Source organism: Felis catus, chromosome C1, assembly GCF_018350175.1.
Source record: "Felis catus isolate Fca126 chromosome C1, F.catus_Fca126_mat1.0, whole genome shotgun sequence".
Taxonomy (NCBI): domain Eukaryota; kingdom Metazoa; phylum Chordata; class Mammalia; order Carnivora; family Felidae; genus Felis; species Felis catus.
The window spans coordinates 209,605,427-209,629,383 of record NC_058375.1 but is presented as its reverse complement, the minus strand read 5'-3'; the positions used below and the strand labels follow the sequence as shown (position 1 = coordinate 209,629,383).

At 43.4% G+C, this 23,957-nt stretch overlaps 1 protein-coding gene across 1 annotated transcript in view; it reads left to right on the top strand.

The window, feature by feature from the left end:
* IRS1 (insulin receptor substrate 1) overlaps positions 1-22,585 on the top strand; it is a 62,402-nt gene extending 39,817 nt beyond the window's left edge. Inside the window, exon 2 of the mRNA XM_003991219.4 lies at positions 18,034-22,585. The gene's annotated coding sequence lies outside the window, so the exon portion shown is untranslated. The remainder of the gene's footprint in view (positions 1-18,033) is intronic.
* The last annotated feature ends 1,372 nt before the right edge of the window (positions 22,586-23,957 follow it).

The window sequence follows — 23,957 nt, the reverse complement described above, 5'->3', positions numbered from 1 at the left end:
CCCTACTTACTATTAAATGTAAGGGAAACCACAAAAACTTAAGAGCCTATTTTTCTTTGCCTAAAATTACCCTTAATCAGGTCATATGGACCTTAGACTATGTGTGTATGGCATCTTATTTTCATATATATACCTTTATATCTATAAACATTTATTGAGTGCCAGTTATGTATGAAACACAATGATAAATCAGAGCTGGAGAGTGACAAACCTTGAGAACAATTTGGTAAATGATGCCAGTCAAATGAAAGTTTTATTGACAGGCTCAGAAACTGAGATTTCATGGCATATGTGGAATATAGTATGATTCTACTATGCCAAGATATACTTTTACCTGTGAGCTAATGAAGTATAAAAATTCAGGTTATAAAAGTTTAGGGTGCTTTAGAATTGCTAAGAACAATCCATTTTAAATAATGGATCAACTATTAAAATTATAAGTTCAGAGCAAAATAGGAAACACCTCCACACCCAGTGATAAAACAATGGAACAGTATTCCTTTAAAAAAATTTCTTTTTCATGTTTATTTTTGAGAGTGAGAGAGAGAGACAGAATGCAAGCAGGGGAGGGGCAGAGAGAGATCCAGGATCCAAAGCAGACACACAGGATCCAAAGCAGGCTCCAGGCTCTGAGCTGTCAGCACAGAGCCCAACAAGGGGCTCGAACTCCCGAACCACGAGATCATGACCTGAGCCGAAGTTGGACCCTTAACTGACTGAGCCGGTCAGGCGCCCCTGGAACAGTATTCCTTAGTGACGATGAGTGTCATTGTTGGGGTTTCGCTGACGCCGTTTTTTGAGGTGCTCCTCCCTGCAAACACACGAACAGTGTTGCAGAGAGCAGAGAGCAGTCAGTGTCAAATACCTTTCCATTTCCTTTGTGTTCCCCTTTCTGCCCTTCCCTCCAATGGCTTCTCGCTACTGGATGGGATGCATGGATTGTTTTGTAATTGCTTAATTGTCAGGGTCTGGGCGCTGTGCTTTACGGTCACCATCTCATTTAATCTTACCAACAACCCAGTGAGCTAGGTGGGCACTTTCATCTGGCACCTCACTGAGGTCGATCCAGTGCCTGAGTGCCGGTAAGTGCCACAGAGGAGCTAGGGTCTTACCATCGTCGGAAAGCCACAAGCCTAAGTGCCTTGCAGGCAGTTTCCACTCCTGTTGTAGCCCATAACCCTTGGTGAAATGTATTTTCATCCTGTCCCAGCTGGTTAGGAAAACAACTCCCGTGAATCGCACAGCATGCGAGTTGCGCTACCCGGCAGTGGTTTCAGAATTAGTTCTTGGGGAAGATCTCCGGCCACCTCATCATTTTCCTAAAGCCATCAGAAACCTATGCTTGCCTCACTGGGGCTTCTCTCCCAGACCAGTAAAGCTGCACCTCCTAGTCAGAGCACAGGGTCAGGCCCAGTGAAGGAAACCGCGGTCAAATAACGAAGACCTTTGTACTGCTGTAAAAGTTCATTAATGTGAAAACGGAACCTCGTAGTCACTAACTTGCCAATCAGTTGGACTGAAGGGCATACTCTTGACTCAGGCTATGTGCCTTCTAGGAAGCAGACGACTTTGCTACGGTCTGTCGATGTGAATGGAAGTTTCTAGTACACACGCACCATGCTTCTGTGCTTAAATTTGTAGTCTTTTCCAAATTTTGGTACCTTTGAGTCACTATGGCTTTGCTACTTCCCCAGAGGCCAAGTGTACCTGCCTCTGGATCTTCCTCTGCATGCATCTATGGTTCTGGGGATTTGATACTTGCACATAGAGTCCGCTTGATGCTGCAGAAACAGTATGGGGATAAATTAATGTTCCGTGGGAAAATGGGAGCATATTTTTATATCAGTACTTTTGATACCTCGAAGCTGAAGGTGTCGTCATCATGTAATTGTTAGGTCGATTCTACTCTTGTATGCCAGATGGGATCGGAGTTGGCAGTTTGGTGGCTTTGGCTGCTGCTGGTCCACTCAAAGAATGAAGCCAGGGAGTTAGGAACTAACCTCCCATTTGTGCCTTGTGGTTTATTTGGTAAAAGACAGCTGGAGGGGCGCCTGGTTGGCTCCGTCGGCTGGCGGAGTGTCTGACTCTTGATTTCGGCTCAGGTCGTGCTCTCACCACCCAGAGTTTGAGCCCCGCGTCGCACTCTGAGCACTGACCACCCGGAGTCGGCTTGGGATTCTCCCTCTCCCTGTCTTTCTCTGCCCCTCCCCCGCTCTCCCTGTCTCAAAATAAATAAACTAAAAAAAAACCCCAAACCAAAGACCTGCTGGAGGGCAGGGTGTACGTATGTGTTTCGTTGAGGTTTGGTGAATGCTTGTTTATTTGGGTTCTATCATCTGTGAGCTAACACACATGGCCCGTCTCACTTCCTCTTGACCAGGACCTCCAGACTTCAAAGTAATCTGCATTGGTGTTTTACAGAGATAGAAATGTATCGGGTCACAGTTTCCATCCCCCTTTTCCCACGCCAACTGTCTGTAGTCTCCCTTAGCCTGAACACGAAGCAGGTAAAAGCCCCTCCGTGTGGAGTCTGCCGTTGTCTTCCCCAGGGTCTTCTTTGCAGCCATCTAGATCTTGTTTGTTCAAGGGCCCTGAGGCAGAGGCTTCTCATTCTCCTGCAGTTCGCTCTTTTAGAACCTTTCCGCCTGGAAGTCTTTCTTTGTGTTTCACTGTAAAACTGTTTCTGTAACCTAACCTCACTTACCTTGCTGAGATGGAGCCCAGATGGCTTATGGCCTGGCCTTCCTTCGAAGTCTCCAGTGAAGTAGTCTTTCCTTCAAGGTTCTTTACTCCGTGGCTACTCAGAATATGGTCCTCAGACCAGCAACCTGAGTGGCACCTGGGCACAGGTTAGACGTGCAGAATCTTGGGCCTGTCCACAGACCTACTGAATCCCAGTCTGCATTTTAACAAAATCTCCAAGAGATCCGAAGCACCTTAAAGTTTGAGAAGCACTGCTTTATTTTATCCCTTCGTAGTTGAGTTATTATTTTCTCTGTACTTTTCTCTGGTTTGCCCGAAGAGTGGAGACCGCTACTGGACACGCTGACGTAATAGTGGAAATCGCCGGTGTTGCTGTATCTCAAGTCCCTATTAATTTAATACCTGTGATATTACAACAAGTGTGAACTAAATTAATGTGTATTCTTCATTTACAATACATCTGTAGCCTTCAGAGACTTTTTGGGGTTTCCCTCTGCTCTATATTTGCCCCCTTGTCCTAATGGAAGGCCCCATTGTGACTTGGCTGCTAATATCTTGCTTTGTGCTTATGTTGGGTACCACCTTGTTTTTCCTCTTTCTTTGGGAACTTCTCATTTTTGCCGGGGGAGTGGGGCTCTTTTCTTTTCTGAAGACTTGGGCTATTAAGATGTTAATGACTGCTGGTTAGAAAGAGTACTCTTTCGGGTGAGGACACCCCATGTCTCAGTGGGATCTTACCTCAGTGGTACCCTTGACCAGTTTCGTGAGCTTGGGCAGCGTGATTCTAACGCTTAACAATAATCACATGATCAAGGAAGTCTCCGTAATACCAGGCATGGGACTGCTTTGACCGTTCTGTTTATGTTAAATCTGTGAACCCTTTCTATGATGACTTGGGCACGCCGTGGAAGTCACCTGTTGAAATGGGAAAGGAGCATCTAAAACAAAAGTTGGAATAATTACCATCCAGATGCATCTTTTGGTGAGTCCTTGGACTGTCCTTACCGCCAGCTTATTTACTTGTATCAAATGGTTCACTACTCACCTTCCTGTTGATTTCCTCCAGCTGTGTGTTAGAAAGGACATTAGCAAGGATCTGGCCACTCTTAATCCTTGCACCTCTATATGGAAGACTGGGGGAAGGCCTTTGTTTCTCCTGGAAATTCTCTGGGGAGGACGCAGAAGAAATGATATATGTGAAGTCAGTGGCTATGTTTAGGGGCTCTTTGGGTGCCGCTGATGGCCGGGAGTGAGGAGAGCTCAGGGTGGAAGGACAGGAGGGAAGAGAAGCATCTCCTAAGATTCACATTTGACGTGGGCATTTACGTGGTCGTGCTCTCCCTTATACTGTTAAGGAAGGAAAGTGGGGGTAACCAAATGAAGAGGTAGACGGTTGCCCATTCGTGACATGGTTTTATGGGAAAAACTTCAGGCAGTTTTTAAGCAGAATTAAGCAAAGCTCATCATAGGGAAGTTAATTAAATGTTAATTATAGCCTGTCGCCGTTGGGTAGTAATGGTGAAATTGTGTGGTTCAGTTTTATTCTGAAGGTATTTTGTCAGCTTCGCAGGCTACAGTGTAGAAGAATAGAAGCTATTGTTTTCTTTGTATACTTGAGGACCACAGTAGCTTCTGGGGCTTTATTTAAGGAGGATGAGCTCTTATTACCATTACCTTTGGGCTCAATCTGCAAAGCTTCATACTTAGCCACCCGGAAATCAACTTGTTCTTTCTGTTCAATGTCTAATTTTTAGAACTTTGAATCCTGTGTACTCTCGTTGATGATGGTATATATGCCCTGCCCAGCCCCCCACCCTCCCACGTCCCCCACCCCCCACCCGCCAGCATTTTTCAAGTTTAAGTTTTAGGGAAAACAGACCCTGAATGTATCTTCCTGGGAAGACATCTTATATTTAGAAACAGCAATTAGGGCCCCTGGGTGGCTCAGCCGGTTGAGCATCTGAGTCTTGATTTTGGCTCAGGTCGTGATCTCACAGTTCGTGGGATTGAGCCCTGCCCTGGGCTCTGCACTGACAGCAAGGGGTCTGCCTGGGATTCTCTGTCTCCCTTTCTCTCTGCCCCTTCCCTGCTTGCACTCTCTCAAAATAAATAAATAAACATTAAAAAAATACTTTTAGGGGCGCCTGGGTGGCTCAGTCAGTTAAGTGTCTGACTTCGGCTTAGGTCATGATCTCACAGTTCATGAGTTCAAGCCCCACATCCTGCTCTCTGCTGTCAGCACAGAGCCTGTTTCAGATTCTCTGTCTCCTTCTCTCTTTTCTCTTCCCCCACCCCTCCTCTCTCTTTCTCTCTCAAAAATAAACATAAAACAAATTTAAAGATTAAAAAAATACTTTTAGAAACAGCAACTGGAATTTCTATCTTGTACTTTGAGATATCTATATCTATATATAGATATAGATATAGATATAGATATAGATATAGATATAGATATAGATATATAGATATAGATATAGATATAGATATGGTAATAAATGCTCTTCCAAGGTGAGTATTTCATAAGGTGAAAAAAATCTCTAGGAACTAGTATTCTGAATTAGGAATAGCCTCTTAGAGAACAAAGTTAGTGGATTTATTTTAAAAGGTTGACTAGGGGCACCTGGGTGGCTCAGTTGGTTGAGTGTCCGACTTCAGCTCAGGTCATGATCTCACAGTTTGTGGGTTTGAGCCCCGCGTCGGGCTCTGTGCTGACAGCTCAGAGCCTGGAACCTGCTTTGGATTCTGTGTCTCCTTCTCTCTCTGCACCTCCCCTTCTTGCTCTTTCTCTCTCTCTCTCAAAAATAAGCATTAAAAAAATTTAAAAAAAAAAGGTTGACTAATTCTGGAACAAAGGGGGCCCAATTCTTGACTTCATTTTACTCCCAGATATTGGAGCCCAACGGGCATGACTAATAGTCACAAATAACATAAGGAAAGTCTCTTCTTTCTCAGTGAGTTTTACAAATGATCGTAAGGACTAGATATTTTCTCCATTTTATGAAATTGTGGAGGCAAAGCGAGGTCAGATGACTTGTCCCAGACCATCCCGAAAGTATTGGCTCAGTTGGATGAGATACAAACCTGGAAGTAATAAAGCATAGCTCTTCGTGGGGTTGATCTCTTTTTCATGGTCCATGTAGGGGGAGCACAGGGCACCTGCTAGTCTCCCCCGCACTCTGTTACTTTGGACTCCATGATGCCTGGTGTTCTCCCCCCGGTTTAGTCCTTGCTTTTGTGTCACATCCGGACATCCTTGTTCTCCTTTGGAGGAGGAACGTGTGAAAATATGGGCCTGGACTGGTTAATCAGATTGGCCATCTTCTAGTAAAAAAGGAGGGAAGGGGACACAGCAGAGGTAAGGCTGTGAGCACGGAGTGCACACCCACTGGGACTCTGAAGCCACAGTGTGGCAGTCATAAATAAAAGAGGGTCTTGGAAATGGGAACGCCTACCTCTTCCCGCGTGCACTTCCATAGAATTGGCATGGACCCCAGAAACAGTTAACGGGCATGTTTGGCGGCACGTTTCTCAGCCTCAGCACTGTTGACGTTTGGGGCCAGATAGTTCTGGGTTGCAGGTGGCCATCCTGTGCATTGTGGGAGGTTTAATAGGATTCGGGGCCTCCACCCACCACATGCCAATGGCCTCTCTCCCCCTTCATTCCAACCCCAGTTGTGACAACCAAAAATGTTTCCAGGCATTGCCAAATACCTTTTGCAGGGAGATATTACTCCTGGCCACCCAAATTGAGAACAAGAGATTTAGTGATGTGCTTGGAAGCTAGAAGGTCTGTGCAGAGAAAAGGGGTTTAGTCCCCTGAGCATGTTCCAGTGGAGTCCAGATGGCTCCTGCCTGGCTCACCAGTGGCTTACCTTCACAGACCCCCTTATCTCCCCTGGGACTGTAATTTCCTCAGGGTCACTGAGCAGCATTGTCTTTTTTTTTTTTTATGTTTATTTATTTATTTTGATAACGCACATGCTTATGAGCGGGAGAGGGGAAGGGGCGGGGGAGGGGGAGAGAGAGAGAATCCCAAGCAGGCTCCCTGCCATCAGCACAGAACCTGATGTGGGGCTGAACTCATGAACTGTGAGATCAGAATCTGAACTGAAATCCAAGAGTCAGTCACTTAACCAACTGAGCCAGCCAGGCACTCCATTATTCCTTTTTTTTTTTTAATGTTTATTTTTGAGAGAGAGAGAGAGAGAACGAGAGCGAGAGCAAGCAGGGGAGGGGCAGAAAGAGAGAGGGAGACATAGAATCTGAAGCAGGCTCCAGGCTCTGAGCTGTCAGCCCAGAGCCCGACGCGGGGCTCGAATCCACTAACTGTGAGATCATGACCTGAGCCGAAGTCAGACACTCAACCGACTGAGCCACCCAGGCGCCCCACCACCACCTCTGAATTAAGAATTTGGCACAGCTGTCCTCAGGAGGCTTCTAGTTCAGCCAGGCAGGCAGCTCAGTAGCCGAGTGACATGATGGGGTTCAATTCAGCGGGCCGGTAAGGGAACTTCTCCGCAAACGCCGTTCTCCAAATTAAAAAGCCAAAGGCTGAGATGTCAGATAATGGGGAAAAGAAAGGGGAACAAGAGCAAAGTGGAAGCGAGACTTGAGACATGAAAGCAGAGACCGTGAACCCGGGGTCAGCGGGTGAAAGGTCAGCTGCTCCTTGTCGGCTGGAAGAATTTTGCTTCCTGATCCTGGACAATAGAGAAGTGTTTGCAGTCGCTTAGAAATCTGCACCATTGTCTGCTTCAAAGGCCTCAGAGATGCAAGCAATGTACACGTTGTCATTAATTTCAGATGATCTTTCCAGTTTTTTTCCCCCTCCTCTTCCAGCTGCCCACCCTTCGACGTGTGCATCTGGCTGTGATTTCAGGTTTTCGTCAAGTAAGTCAGGCAGCGTTGACTGGCTATGTCCCATTCCCGTTCGGTTCCTTCAGATGCGAGACTGGGGACAAGAATTCAGAAACAAGAGCCGCCCGTCCCCTCCCCCTCCAATTAGAAACATGCTTTGGAACCTGGAAATAGTGCATAAGAATCTCACTAAACATCCATTTAAGTCTATTCAGGAGAATTCTTTGTGAATCGTTTCTTGTAGCATGGTGAGTCTTTCATTGGCTGACTTAGAAGGGCTGGGGGCTTCAGGCTTCTGATTCCTCTGAGAAAGCAAGAGAAGTGGGCTTTCAACGGTGTTTCTGTAGATAGCCTTAATTTAAGATCCGCCAAAGACACGCGAACGCTTTCCGTCCTAATATTTACCTTGTGCTGTTCCCTGTGTAGGTAGACAGGTCTTTGTCTAAAATCCTATCCCAGGGTCTTATTTTTAGCTTCACCACTACTTTTTACCTTTTCTGTTTGTACTGGCACTTCCTCCATACCACCCCCCCCCTCGCAAATAATTTTGTCTCCCTTCCCAAGACTCATTCTAATCTTGGCTTCAGCCTCAGCCCTTGGCTGGTATCTGGTCTATGGATTTATTCTTGCTTGCAGATTCCACCAGAGCGTCTTTGGTTGGCGTGTATTTTCAGGTATCAGGAAAAGATGGGAGATCCAAGGATATCTAGGACTTTTTTTTTTTAATGTTTATTTATTTGTTTTGAGAGAGACAGAGACAGAGGGTGCACCAGTGGGGGAAGAACAGAGAGGGAGGGAGGGAGAGAATTCTAAGCAGACTCCACGTGGTCAGCACAGAGCCCGACTCGGCTTAAACTCAGTAGCTGTGAGATCATGACCTGAGCCCAAGTCAGACGCTTAGCCGACTGAGCCACCCAGGCGCCCCCAAGGATATCTAGTTCTTGATAAGAGTTCTTACAATAAGAGCTGATGTTTGAGGGCTCACATGTGTCAGGCATAATGATGAAAATTTTCGTGTATTATCTCATTTAAGCTTAAAGATAACCCTATGAAGTGGGTACTGTTATCCCCGTGTTACAGATGACAATATTGTGATTTACAGGGGTTACTAACTCGTCCAAAATCACAGAGAAAAGAATGAGAGAAGAGGAGATCGTGTAAATTCTTAGTCTCCTTTTCAATTTTTTTTTTCTTTTTAGAAAGAGCACACAAGTGGGAAAAAGGGGTAGAGGGAGGGAGAAAGACAGAGAGAGAGAGAGCGAGGGAGAGAATCTCAGGCGGGTTCCATGCCCAGCAACGGAGCCTGTTGTGGGGCTCAATCCCATGGCCCTGGGATCACGACCTGAGCCGAAATCAAGAGTGGGACGCTTAACCAACTGAGCCACTCAGGCGCCCCTCCTTCTACATTTTAACTTGGAAATAAGTTTTGAGTTAAAATTGACCAGTGTTTAAAAAGCGTTAACAGCCATGTGGTAGGACCATCTTCGTTCTCAAAATAACCTTTTTTTGGGGATTTAATTTCCTAAATTATATTTTAGAATTCAGAAGTCCATACAGGACACACCTCAGTCAGATGGTGACAGCCCTACTTATCGCATGACTTTATTGCAAGCAGGGTTACAGCTTATCTTGAACACAGCCCAGCTATGTAGAGGTCTCACCCCTGGCCTTCGGCAGCCTGAGATGGATGGGACTCTTTTCCATCCTCCTTAACTGACTTTTGTTTCAGACTTGCTTTCACAGAAGCACCTGGGTGGCTCAGTTGAGCGTCCGACGTCAGCTCAGGTCATGATCTCGTGGTTCATGAGTCCAAGCCCTGCATTGAGCTCCCTGCTCAAAGCACAGAGCCCACATAGGATCCTCTGTCCCCCTCTCTCTCTGCCCTCCCCCACTCACGTGCGTGCGTGCACACACACTCTCTCTCTCTCTCTCTCTCTCTCAAAAAAATAAAAAAAAACACATAAGAAAAAAAACGAACAAAGAAAGACTTGGTTTCCTAGCCCAGAAGTCTTATCACTTGCATTTCTTTAAAAAGAATTCTTGGGGCGCCTGGGTGGCTCGGTTGGTTAAGCGTCCGACTTGGGCTCAGGTCATGATCTCACAGATCGTGGTTCAGGTCCCGCGTTGGGCTCCGTGCTGACGGCTCAGAGCCTAGAGCCTGCTTCAGATTCTGTGTCTCCCTCTCTCTCTGCCCCTCCCCTGCTCATGCTCTGTCTCTCTCTGTCTCAAAACTAAATAAAAACATTAAAAAGAATTTTAAAAGAATGCTTCCAGTAAAATGAGTCACAATTGTGCTCTGAATACATTTGAAATACGCCGCCGTCTACCAGTTTCGATTGGTTTCAGAGAGTTTTCTTTCATCATTTGGGCCACATAAACAACAACAGCTCACGTAACTTCCAAGAATCTTGATTAAATTCTCCCCCACATTTTCCCCCTTACTATTCTCAAAGCAAGAGGGAAGACAAAGGGTAACACCTTTTTGTTTGTGATTTATGATGATGGTTTCCAGGACATGTCACTTAGATTGTGTGCAGTCCGGAGAGTCTTCTACTGAGCTTGACCTTACTAGGAACAGTTGGGCATGGCCCTGTCCTCCGGGAGGCCCGTTGCATGATCAGAATACCACGGAAGATCAGGGCCACGCAGCTGAGGTACCTCGTGGTTCCCGTTAAAGATGCTTGTTCAGTTCAGTACTTGCATTTTTCTTGCATTACCAAATTCTTCCATACAGTCAGCCACAAACCCATATTATCGGGGACTCCGGCTAAAAACTTGTGGTGAGTAGGAAGTAGATTAAAAACACAGGTTTTCCCTCTTCCCCGGCTGCCAAAAGTGATGTCAGTGGTGTTAATGATCCTTACCTCAGCCCGCTGCAGACTCGGGGCCCTCTGTGTGAATGCTTGTTCTGTGCTCTGGTTCCTATGCTATTACGGAAAAGCTGCTGATAGTTGATAAGAAACAATTGGGTAGTCAGACAATTACTCAAATGTAAAATCAGGCACTTGCTTTCTTGAAGCAATTTATGATCTGACTCCAGGGAGAGAGGAAAGAATGCGAAATCTATTTAGTGTTTAGCAGAAATATTAAAGGCAGCAGCACTAGGCTGAGTCTGCCTCATTCCCATTTGCCTAATTCCAGAAATGGCATTGCAAACACTTTTTTACTATCTCTACACCACATTGTAAACTAAGTTGTGATTTGAATTTATGTCTACTGGTTTGGATCAAAGCCAGACCAATAAAACCTACTTCCTGTGTTTCTGAACATTGAAACAAAACAAAACCAAAAAACTGATGCGAAGTGACAGTATAAACTATAAACCTCAGAGCTGGAATTTAATTCCTAGGAGAGAAAATAAACTGCAGAAATAGCTCCCACGAAAGCAGAAGAAAGACTGAATTTTATGACTTGCTTTCTCAGGTAGGGAAGAAGGTATCATATTACTTTCGTGTCTTCAGGCAACAGGTTTATTTTGGTTGAGCTCCGTTAAAATTAAAGCTTCCTGTCCCACATTATGTGGTCTGACTTGTAATGTAGAGGGGTTGTTTTTCTGAGTTTCCCCTACCTTGACTGTCACGTATGTGGGGATGCATTCTGATTTCTGTAGAAGAGAGATCTGAGACATTTTGACTTACCTTGCGGGGATGGGGGAGGGCTCTTAACGGTGTTGACGACCCCCGTTTGCTTTCTCAGCATGCTCCATATTAATAAAAAGAAATAACCCGTGAAATAACTAAAGTGAATATTCTTCGGCTTAAGAGATTTTTAAAAAATGTTTATTTATTTATTTTGAGACAGAGGGAGGGGGTGGAGGGGCAGAGAGAGAGGGAGAGAGAGAATCCCAAGCAGGCCCCACAGTGTCAGTGCAGAGCCCCACGCAGGGTTGGATCCCAGAAACCATGAGATTATGAGCCAAAATTATGAGTCAACTGCTTAACTGACTGAGCCACCCAGGCGCCCCTGGCTTAAAAGATTTCTGAATGCTTCTTCAGAGTTCCTTAGTACATCATTGGCAGAATACTTTTTTTTTCTCGAGATTTTATTTTTAAGTAATCTCGAACCCATGACCCTGAGATCAAGAGTCACCCGCTGTACCCACTGAGCCAGCCGGCCACCCCTGGCAGAATACTTTTAATTGTTGCAAACCATATGTTGTTGTAGTCGTTTTAATCTGTCTTCTCCATAAATTTCCAACCCTCTCGAAAAGTCCCTGCCCTTTGTTTTTGGGGACAGGAGAGGTCCACAGTGCTGGCAGGATTCACCCCGTGGACCACAGCGGAGGCTCGAAGGCTGGATGGCCGGCTCCTGGGTCAGCCCCTCTCCTTTTCTTTTCATGATACACGTTGCCTTTCTTCACTGGTGGTCTCCTGAAGTCACCGGCCCTGCCAGAAGGCCTTTCGCTGGGACAAAAGGGGAACTGGAGCGAGGTGGCCTCTCACATGTTGGCAGCTTTCCCTGAATGGTCCTCCCTGGCAGCCCCGTGTGCTGGAAGGGCTGGCCAGCAACCTTGTTATCTTCCCCAGCTCTCGCCCGTGTGACTTGCACCAGGAAAAAGTGCTATTTAAGCAGCTCCTTTAAAGCACTGGCCTGGCTGCTCAGTTACCCTTTGCCTTTTAAGACCGTGAAACCAAGTCTTTCCAGCTCCCTTCTGGCCTATTTTCAAAGAGGTTTCCTTTCTTTAGCTTCTTGTCAACAGAAAGTAGCAAACGTCTTGGTCTTTCCTCTAACTTGAGTTCTTTAGTTTAATCCTACCTTGATTTTTCCTTCTCTTTCTTTCTTTCTTTCTTTCTTTTCTTTCTTTCTTTCCTCTCTCTTTCTTTCTTTCTTTCTTTCTTTCTTTCTTTCTTTCTTTCTTTCTTTCTTTCTTATCTCTCTTTCTTTTCTTTCTTTCCTTCCTTCCTTCCTTCTTTCCTTCCTTCCGCCACTTAGGTCTGTCCTTCACTAGAGTCCCAGCTTGCCCCCACACTTCCCAGCTGTACCTTGTAAAAAGCAGAGTGATTCTCCCTGTGTCCCAAACTTGAAACTCTCTGGAGGTAGCTTTTCTTTTATTTTACTTGGGTGATTATTACGGCTAACAGGACTGAGCTGATAATTCTGTTTCCTCCCTAAATGCTGACGTCCAACCCTCGGGGGTAGAACCAAACTCTAAGCCAGGAAATGTCTTTAACAAGGGTTTCACAGTCCATCAAATGGATCAGCAGCCTCCTTTCTCCATCTGAGATTGAGTAGTGTGAAGGTTAAAATCCAGAGTACACATATACTCCCAGAACTATGAATCTATTTAATACTGATGTGTGTGTGTGTGTGTGTGTGTGTGTGTGTGTGTGTGTGTGTTAATTTACTGGCCTGTTTGCCAGAATCAGGTCTGCTTAAAGACAGAATACTTTGGCAGTGTTTTATAATGTACCTTACTAATAGTATGCTAGCATTCTAGAAGACTCGATCTTCTCTAAATTAGTGGTACCGTGAATTATTGTGTTGGCATCAGTGAGGTGGCTGAAGAAATGGACTGCCATCACAGTAGTGGTATGCAATTGACTATAATTGTGTCAAATAAGAAGTCAACAGGCCAGGAAAGACAAGATTTAGAGAGATGTCACAGGCTCCATTTTCGGCATTCTGCCAAGTACAAAGCTCCCCACCATGCCCACCATTTCTCTCTCTATTCCCAGGTGAAGGGAACGGTCTTCTCCTCTGAGAGGAATCCTCCCCTCCTGTTCTTCTATATGCTTTGTCCCATTCCCGTAAGGACTTGGGCTTTTGGACCCCAAAGCCAGGAAGCCAGAGGCTTTTCCTACTTTCAAACTCCCATCCCCATCCCCATCCACGACAAATTGGGAGGAAGGGAAAGGGATAGAATACCGAAAATGTTTAAAAGTTGGTTAACATTTCAAATATCTTCTCATCACAGATTTTTTTTTAAGAATGGGGAAGATCGAAATATGATGAAAACATTATTTTCCAGTCCTATTTAAACAATTTTGACCTTAAATGTAGAATTTTAAAAGTTCAAGTCCTTTAAGCAAATAGTGAACTTAGGACCACAGCTGAATCATGGTTTTTACCTGGTTGACAAGATTTCAGGAAATTTTATTCCTTCTTTACGTTTTTTGTGTTGTATAAATTTTCTATATTGTGATCGAGAATTTTTTTTTAATCATAGCTGTTTATGTTAAGTGAAAGAAAAATGTGCTGTTTTGACACATGCCTTTAAGTGGAGGAATTTATTTATAAAAATTTTTTTTCTAGTTGATCTACGATATGAGATTTCAAACAATGATCTCCACCGAAGAAAAGCCATTTACTGTAGTTACAGTCATTTTTTTTCTAAGCATAGTTGGGTGAGGAAGAGTTACGTTCTGGCTACATTTTGGTAGAAGACAATAGCCCAGCAACTTATAACATTTTACTCCTGTTTTCTTACTAAAAGTAGAAATTGCAAGGACTGCTTTAACCAGGTATTTAGAACAGTGTTGCAGTTGACTCAACAAACTGGAAGGAGGTTTCAAGGCCTTTGAATACAAGAGAAAACGTTTAGTCAATGGGTTGGACTAAAAATTCGTCGTTGGAAGGGTATGGATCCTTCATTGTACACATATCATATAGCCTGATGCTGTTTTCAGCTGCTTCACGGTGAAGGTTAATCAGGCTGAGTGTGAAAAGCAACAGAAGCTTTATTTGTTTTTCAGCTTTGGTAGGCATAGTTTAAGTGGGTCGAGTCCAAAAGATGTAAATTCCTACTGGATGCAATAATGCAGTAATCCATAAGTCTCAAGTAGCATTGCTCAAGTGTTGACTTACTTGATAATGCTTTAAAAATTGCATTTTTCATTACTGGCAACAGGATTAGGTAGGTTTTATCTTACGACAAGACACACGGAAAGGTACAAGAGATGCTGATGTGGTGATGAAATTTTATCAAAATGTAATTTCCTGCTACTAAATCTCATGACAGGTGCATGGTATTTCTGAGTTCAGAAGTTATTCCCCAGTGATGTAACTAGACAGAAAATATCATAGGAACATCACCATTTGGTATTTGCCCAGCGCTTCTCCAAGGAAGTGTTTTTGCTTTTTTGTTTCCAGTTTATGGATGTTACAAATGACTTTTTGTATTTGTAAAACGTTGTTGCAATATTTGCCTCATACGGTTGGTGGGAGTCCGTTGGGGTTGTATATATAAAGTGCATCAAACATACCTACACCCCTGTCTTCCCTTTTGGTGCTGATTATAGCCTTTATCACTGACTTTTCATTTGTCACTAACAGATGTTTCTTGAATTGAATGAGTGCTGGCACCTACTGTGGGTATTGACTTTTTAAAAATATATTCCAAAACTGTATACTATATGTGTTTGCCTTCCTTCAAGAGACTTCCTTTATTGAGAATCAGCCCTTCCTGACTGCAGTTGCATAGAGGCGGGGATATAGGCAAGTGAACTTAAGCCCCAGGAACATAGGCTGAGGTCTATCTGTAATGTCCTCAGAGTTCATTTCCAATAAAACTCCTCAGAGCATTTGTGAACAGCTATGCTTTTGGAACTTTAGTTTTGGGGTTCTTTGGCTTTAGCTAATGCCTCACTGGGAACCATTACTCAGCTTAATCAGCCCCTGTGTTCACCCTATTTGGCTCCCAAAACTTCTTGGCTGTTTCGAAAGATCAAATGTGCCCTCAAAGGGCCAAGACTGGCTGCTATAGAGATCCTTCAAAAGAATATGCCCGAGGCTGAGAAGGCGGGTGCAAAAAAAAAGAAATGGGAACTTGAGAAGGCATTCCAAAAATGCGCTTCCAACAATGGCTGCCTGATTGGAATAAGTATGCAGACCCCAAGGTGGCTGGAATGAAGGACAGTTCTCACCCAGGCGTGCCTGTTAGAAATCTGTATCATTTACTCAGGAGCGAAGTTTTCTGTGCGTCCATACAGACACACAGACACACGTACACACACACCCTTGAACAAAGATAAGCAGATGTGAACTTCAGACTTTCCCTTTAAGTTTTTCTGGGCCTCTGTTGCCTGTTTATAGCCTCTGTCCCCATACTCGTGGTCAGCAGACTCTCCCACTTTCCCCACTTGTTTTCACTTTCTCAGAGATCCCCAAGGTGATGGCACCAGAAGGGAGCATTAGTGGCTGAGACGTGTGCTGATCAGGATTTACGACAAAGGGCTTTGAAAAGTAGTACGCTGAGACTTTAGAGGGAGAGTTTATGGTGCAGTTGACAGATCCTTTATTTCCTGCTCTTTGAACACACACGCATGCGGGAAGCTACAGGGAGGGTTCCGGAGTGGCCCCAAAGCAACAGATTTCAGCATCTGGCGAAGCCACAGTGTTTTCCCTTTTCAGAGGGCCCCCGATCTCTGCCCCGCCGCATTCATGCAGGTTGGCACATGTGACTACAAAACTGGATACAGTTTGTTCCTGTGCTGAGCTGTTCATTCAACCCTTCTGGCCGAGAGCCAGGTATAAAATGAAAAGCATACCGTGTGCCCTCCGTTCCCACCGCACACACACTCCCCTCCCCTTTTCTGTAAATGAGCAGTTTGTTTGTTTGTCTCAAGCCCTTTAATGCAGTGGGGCCTTCCCACTTCATCTTAGGCCCCGAGCTGTGAAGCTGTGTCTGGATACTCTGGTCAGAACGTTCGGATAGATTGCGGTGTGAGTGCAGGAGAACCTTGCAAGCCTGTGGGAGATCTGGAGATGGTTCTCCGGGGTTTCTGAAGGGAGGGGTTTTCCTGACACTTTGGGAACCACACAGAGTAAGTCCTGTTTCTCTGGCAACGAAAGGGATAGGCCTGGAGCACTCTCCTGTTTTCACATTGGTGTCTCCATGTCACGTCTTTATTTGTATAGAGAAAAATAGGCTGTTTACCTGTCATTTAGGGGTGGGGTTAATATTTTGAAATAAACAGAAATCTCCTCATCAAGCTAGAGTCTCCCTTTAGTACATTTCGACTTACCTGAAAGCCATTATGTAAATAGGGAAGGCTCACAGGTCCCGGCCATACTCTCCTTCGAGAGAAGAGAGCGAGAAACAGTTCTATCGGTCAGCGTATACACTGGACGAATTGTAGAACCTGTTCCTTTCCTTGCCACGGATATGGATTATTATAACTACCGCATCTTGACTTATCATGAAGCATGTCTTTGTTGTCCCTATACTTAAAGCTGTCTTGGGGTTTCCTTCAGAGTTCTTCATCTACCCAACCTACATTTGCAGGTTTGCTTCCTTGACCCCTTTCCACATACCTTGTGAGGCAACATGACTATATTCTTCCCTTGGCCTTTCTGCGGCCGCACTCTCTTCCCCAGACCTTGTTTTATCGTGTGCTCACGGTGGAACTGTGCTTTTCCCCTTGGATTCATTCCACTCATATTTAGTGAGTACTTACTGTGTGCCAGCCCTTGTGTTGAGCTCTGGAGAGGCAACCCCAAAGCAGCATAGATAGGATCCCACTTCCACACCCCCAAACTATCCCTTTCCTTCCAGACCAAGCCATATGTGTCAGCGAATTACTTCCTTTCTGTTCCCAGTTAGAAGTATTCTTTCCGTGCAGCGAGAGCTTTTTTCCTGTGCATTTACCACGGGATTTACCTCCTTCCTGTGCATTTACCAGGGGATTTACCTCCTTCCTCTTTTGTGTGGTGCCGTATACTACTGAAGACATTCTGTAAATATTGGTATTTATAAATAACCGTGGAATGCATAAAGAATGTGGCCCTCAGAAGGACTGTCGAATGCTAACACTTGAGAGCGAAGGAGGGTTCATAACGTTGAAAGAGGTGTCTCCTCTCTGGAAGGGAATGGATAATGCCCCATGAGGTCTGCCTTCTTGAATTGCATGGAAGAAATGTGCTTCTTGCAGAGTAACATTTCTATTAGGTCTAAATCAGAATCCCTTCCCTTTTTAATTTAATGATTAACTGGGTCTGTTTCACCTGGGTCTCCTTTCGCATCTGAAATTTTCATCGCATGTCAAACAATGGCGCATTAAAAACTTGACTTCAGATTTTGTAATGTTAGGCCCTCCGGCTTCAAATTCTAAAATCTACACTTGACTGTTAACCAAAAGAAGATGAAGTGTGGCCTGGCTGGACTCTGCCTACCATATTTTATAGTAGGTTTACCCAATAACTATAATTCACATCTTTGTTCTGATCCTAAGAACATCCAAGTATTTTGTGTTTTTGTGTTGTTAAACTCTGAAACCTCCAAATCAGATCGATTTGTTTACTGACTTAATATTGACTGTTTTGAGTTTGTATTTGCTTTAGACTCTTGCATTTTGAAAGGGGAAAAAAAAAAGTTAAATACAGTCTGTTGATTTTATTTAAGTACACAGTACTGTTTGTGCCCGTAACTTCGGCTTATCTGGTTCTGCCTCCTTTTTAAAGAAAAACCCGTAGAAAATGATGGAATACGAGGTTTGAGATGCCTTTGCTGACGACTCTTTTTATTTTTCTTTTCAGAATGAAGACCTGAATGACCTCAGCAAATCTTCCCTTAACTCATGGGTACCCAGACTCTGAATATTTCATGATTCACAACCAGGACCTCACATCTTCCTCCTCAGTAGATGGTACGATGCATCCATTTCAGTTTGTTTACTTTCTACAATCCTCAGGAGTTCCTTGACTGAACTGCACGTACTATATTGTGCCAAGCAAAAAAGCACTGTGACACCAGAATAATGAGTCTGCATTAAGTTCATCTTCAACCTTAAGGACTCAGCTGGCCACGTGAGCTGATGTGATCACCTCCATGCCACGAGAGAAGGGGTTTACTCTCACTGCATTTACAAGATACATTTCATCTGCTGCTGAAACTGCGTATGACAAAGCATCATTGTAAATTATTTCATACAGAACTGTTCGCTTTGGGTGGAGAGAGTATTAAATATTTAACATAGGTTTTGATTTATATGTGTAATTTTTTTAATTAAAATGTAACTTTTCTTACAGCACATCTTTTTTTTGGATGTGGAACTGAGGTATACAATGTTCTGTTGTAAAGAGTGGAGCAAATACTTAAAACGAGGCTAACAAGAGTAGAATAGGGTACGATCCTTGTTTTAAGATTGTAATTCAGAAAAATAATATAATAAGAATCATAGTACCATTAGATGGTTCTCAATTGTATAGTTATATTTGCTGATACTATCTCTTGTAATATAGCCCTGATGTTGAGCTGAGATCCTTACAAGAATTGACCTTAATTTTGTATTTTTCCTGTAAGGCAATAGGCCATGTTAATTAAACTGAAGAAGGGTATATTCTACTGGGTATTTTCAAGTGTCAGCGTAAAATTGGCAATTGGATGGAAGTAAAATCACAACTAAAAGAAATCAAAGACTTCCATTGTATATACTGTAAAGAGGAGGAGACTTGGGTGATTCCTTCAAATCAAAAGCTCTCTTTGGAATGAACAATGTGGGTGTTTGTAAATTCTGGAAATTTCTTTCTATTCATAATAAACTAGAGACTGTTGATCTTTTCTTCTCCCCCTCCCCCCACTTCTGTAAGCTTCCTGCTCCATTGCTACCATTTTTTTTTTTCTGTGCACACATTAGGATCTTTTATTTCCTGCATCGTCTCGGGAAAGATGGTAAGACAAGTGAGTACTTGTCTTTCATTTCTAACCAGAAATTAAAACTCCAGAAAAATGTTTTTTATCATGACCAGGGCTACATGTCACTTTCCATAAGACCCTTATGTCCTGTTTTCTGAGATCATCCCGTGCCACATTATTTAACTGAATGTAATTTGGCCCATTTGCCCTGGTGGGTACTGGCCTTCTAGTGATTAGTTAATAAAACCCAGTGTACAGAGAGCATGTCAATGCCTGACGACCAGCTACTGAAACATCTAGCCAGCAGTGAAGAGGTTAATCCTCCTCTTATTTGGAAAGTACACACATCTTGGAATTTTTCCTTATGAAAAAGAAAAGGCACTGGACATAACTTCGAGCTATTGCCTACAGTGTTTTTAATCTTTTTTTTGCCAGGGAACTTCCTAAAGGTTAAGTGAATTAATGCCAATGTCAGGCTCTTCGGAGGCCGTGTAAACTCTCTATCAAAAATTCCCAGCCCTGCTGTTGAGAAAGAGCAACATTTTATTTCTCCCATGGGTTGAGCTCCCTGGGTGGGGGAAAGGCGACCCGGAAGGGGCCAGGGTTGGGGGCACTGCAGTGGCCGCTGCCCCTCGTCAACTGGTCGGGGGACCACTCAAAAGGGAGTGGACATAAATGGAATTCCTCACGCTGGCAAGGCCTGCGTTCTGTTAACTCAGCCAGATAGCATGTACCTCACAGATTGTTGTACAGTGTTCATTGTGGCAGATTCCAATCATTTGCATGCTCATCAATTTCTAAGATGAATAGGTCTGTGGTCGTAAGAATCCATTGTTTTCAAGGAACTTGCTGAATTACATCATTTCCTATGAGGAGAGGACACTACCGATTTTAAAAATCTGATACGAATTTTTTTTTTTACACTTTTATAAAAAAGACTTTCTTCGTCAAACTAACTTAAATGTTTCGAGTATTCTGACTCATACTCTTGCTAGTGTAGGAAGAAAGCAAGCTGTCCTGCTGTCTTCTACTGGGGACATAGGTAGTTAAAGAGAAATCAATGAACAAAGTCAGCCCCAACCACTTTGCCTGTGAAGCTGGTTATTATTTCTCAAGGAAGCTAAGTTTTGACTATGTATTGCCAAGATACCTCTGTGTGTGGAGTATCGACATCTTTTGGGTGAGAACAGAAATGAACAGACTGGAAAAGCCATCTCTTGGTTAATTTCTCTGATGCTTTGTTGAGTCACGTAGCATAAAGTTAGAAAATCTTATAGAAGCTGCTTCTAGGGGTCCCTGAGCTGGGTCTGGTGGTGGTATCCAACCTCATCAATTTAAAACTGGAAGTTGCTGGTATTTAAGGCAAAAACTCATGCTCTGACTACAGAGGGGTTGACCTTGAGCAACATCAGCCGCTAAATCCTTGTGTTCAGTTCCTATTGAGAGCTGGCTTTTATCCATTTCCAAGTATTTGTAGGCCAGCCAAGGAATTACATTAATGGGGCTTCTAGTGGCCTCTGGTTAACCTATAAGTTAGTGGCTTTTCCTCATGAGACCAACCTTTTATAGTGTTCTTTCTTAGAGACCTAGGCAGAGTTTTAAAATTCTCCTTTGTAGAAAGAACAAATATATTTCATGACTTTGAGAATATCTTCATTCTGGGAAAAAAAAATCCTAGAACCAGCTAGAAGTGAAGAGAATCCATTAATGATCAACCACCTGAGTCAATAATGACAATTCAGTACCGATGTTACATTTGTGGCTATTTCTCGCTAACTTTCAAAGGTCAGGGACTTTCTTAACTAATCTAGGTTGACTGCAACAGTGGGTTTACTGAACACCATCTAGCCAAAAGTAGAGATTTTTAACCTTTTTTCCTCTGTTGTCTCCTAACTTAATTTTGGGACATTTAACATATTAAGAAACAATTTTACTGTCCTGTAAGAAACAGCATTTTACAACCCTGAAGCCCATTTTGTTCAATCTCGCATCCTGAATGCAATACACCATGTAGTTGAAAACTTTAATTTTGTTTACTGCAGGTGGTTTAAAAATGGGAGGGGAGCTCATCGTCCACTGACAGTAGAGCCATGAAAAATGGGAGAGATGTGAAATGCTCTGAGTGCTTTGGCAGAACTCTGTGGGTCAGTCCATCACACAAAGAGGTGCTGAAACCAGAGACACTGCGGGAAGTAAGACCTTGACTGGGGAGATCAGGAGGACCCCTTGGGAGGAATATGGAGATGGATAGAAGCCACATATGAAATTGCTGCTTTGCAATGACTTGACGGGGGAGTTAGTGTTCCTAGGACACCGTGTGTGTTAGGTGGAGGTAACGCTGCATTCATAAAGGCTGCTGAAAAAGTTGAGAGGAAGAAGGATGCATTTCTTGGGATGTGAGGAAATCTGGCCTCACCAATACTGAGAGAAAGACATCCGCTGTGGAAAGCAAAACAGCCTTCCTATAGTCAGAACATCGAGGGTTAGACACCGGTGCCTTTGATCATTTCCAAAACCAAGCCATAGAAGATCTTGGAGGTCCTACCTAGTGTAGCTCTGTATGTCCATGTCTCCTACACCTGGGTGGAGAAAGCATGGGTCGGATGGCATGTTGGGTTTCCCACTTCTTGTAACCAGAGCATCTAGTTCGATGTGGTGAAGAGGTAGAAAGATAGTGAAGGTGTTTGACCCCATTCTTAAGGAATGTATCAGTAATGGAGAGCTTATAATTAGTTAATAAGATTAGAAAATGATTCAGCTGGAGAGTTGCCTTCCTTTCATTGTTGATGACTTGGCATTTGTGATGTATACACCAAGAGCTCTGGTGTTTTCAACCCTTGCCATTCACCTGGCATTTAAATCTCTCCTTGCTTCTGTTGTTAATTTCCCTGGTGTGAACCAGTCTGCCACATAATAGGACAAATTCAGTAAACAGGAAAACTTGTCTGTATTTGTATAGACCTCTTGAGTGCTGTTTTGTGTTTGTTTTTGTTTGTTTTTGTTTGTTTGTCTTAGAACTTTGCTATTTGGCTTAAGAATGTAGTTCCCAGGACAATTTTCCTTACAAAGTTCTTTCATTACACCTCTTGGCTGCAGGGTGGGCCAAATTAAATACATATATATATTTTTTTCATTTAATGTATGTGCAGTTTGGTTTATCATCTTAAGATGGTGGTGCTGTCCATGGTGCTACTTCATCCGTGTACAAAAGGACCAATGCATGGTCTGTATTGCTACCAAAACATTTACTGTATATATGTGTATAACATATGTATTATGTATATATGTAATAGGTACCAGGCCAGGTATATATTTTTATTTAGAAGTGTTTCACTTTTCCTAGTTTTCTTTATAGTGTTATGCTTATTTTCGGTCCCCCCTTCCCCCCGATTTTGTCTGGTACTTAGAACTGTAGTGTCTTCATTGTTAATTAAAGAAAATTGTCTCAATGAATTCACGGATGTGAATGCTAGTGATCCTTAATGTTTTTGGTTATGGGATGTGAAACAAAACTGCCAATTAAAAGAGTTGCTGGGGCATTTGGGTAAGAGCATACACCATTTAACATACTTTAATAAATGATTTTGGAACAGATAGGTTTGCTTCACACTGTCCCTTGTCAGTTGGCTTTCAGTGGCCAAGAGCATAAAGAAAAAGACCCTGGAAAGATTTTAAGCTGCTTTTGTTGTTGTTGGTAAAATGGGAAGAGGGAAGCAAAAATCCATTCTCCTTGGGATGGAAAGATAGATGTTCTGTTGATAGGCACTGGAACAGCCTTGCCAAAACTTTCAGTGTGCACATGGATCCCCCAAGAGGTTGTTCAAATGCAGATTGTCATTGATGGGTTATGGGGACGGGGCTAGAGATGCACTGGTGACACATTGTCGTCATCTGGATAGCTTTTAAAGAACATCAATGGCCAGACCCACTCCAAAGATGGCCGATTCTTTGGAATGGGGTCTGGGCATCAGCCGTGGTTACTGCCACCACTGTTTACACTGTATAGGACACTAGTACAGGGAAAGTATCTGATTGCTAAAGTCACTTAGAAATGCTGATTCCCTGGAGCTGTGTAGGAACATGTGTTTAAACAGGTGACTCATGGTGGGCAAGTGAGAAATCCCGATTTCTGTGCAAGTGGAACCTTTTGGATTGTTTCACCACTAGAAAAGATAGGACACCGATGACTTTTGCAAATAAGAAAGCATGTTGCCAATATAGAAACAGCCAACTCCTCTACCTTCTCCCAAATTGAGCTTTCTTGCTTAAGCAATTTATTTTTTTAATGTTTATTTTTTGAGAGAGAGACAGAGACAAAGACAGAGTGTGAGCAGGAGACAGGCAGAGAGAGAGACACACACAAAATCTGAAGCAGGCTGTGGGCTCTGAGCTGTCAGTACACAGCCTGACATGGGGCTCAAACCCATGAACCCATGAGATCGTGACCTGAACTGAAGTTGGATGCTTAACTGACTGAGCCACCCAGGTACCCCTAACTTAAGCAATTTAAATAGGTGATTGTTGTGTCTTACATTGTTAGAACAGACTCAAGATTAACTTAAAAAACGTTTTTTTTAATGAGGCTGATACTCCACTGAGAGTAAAAAGCCTAAGTTTTCTTATTTGGTGCAACAGGCTAGCACGGTCTTCCCTCTGCCTACATTGTAAATGGTATCCTTATTGCTAAAAAGCAGCACAGAACATGATTGAATAAATGCTTGAAGTCATTAGTTCATCTTTGCTTTACATTAACTTTGTCCATTTATTTTCAAAAGAAAAACAATGACAGTAACTGACTTTGCCCTCCCTGTAGTATTACACACCA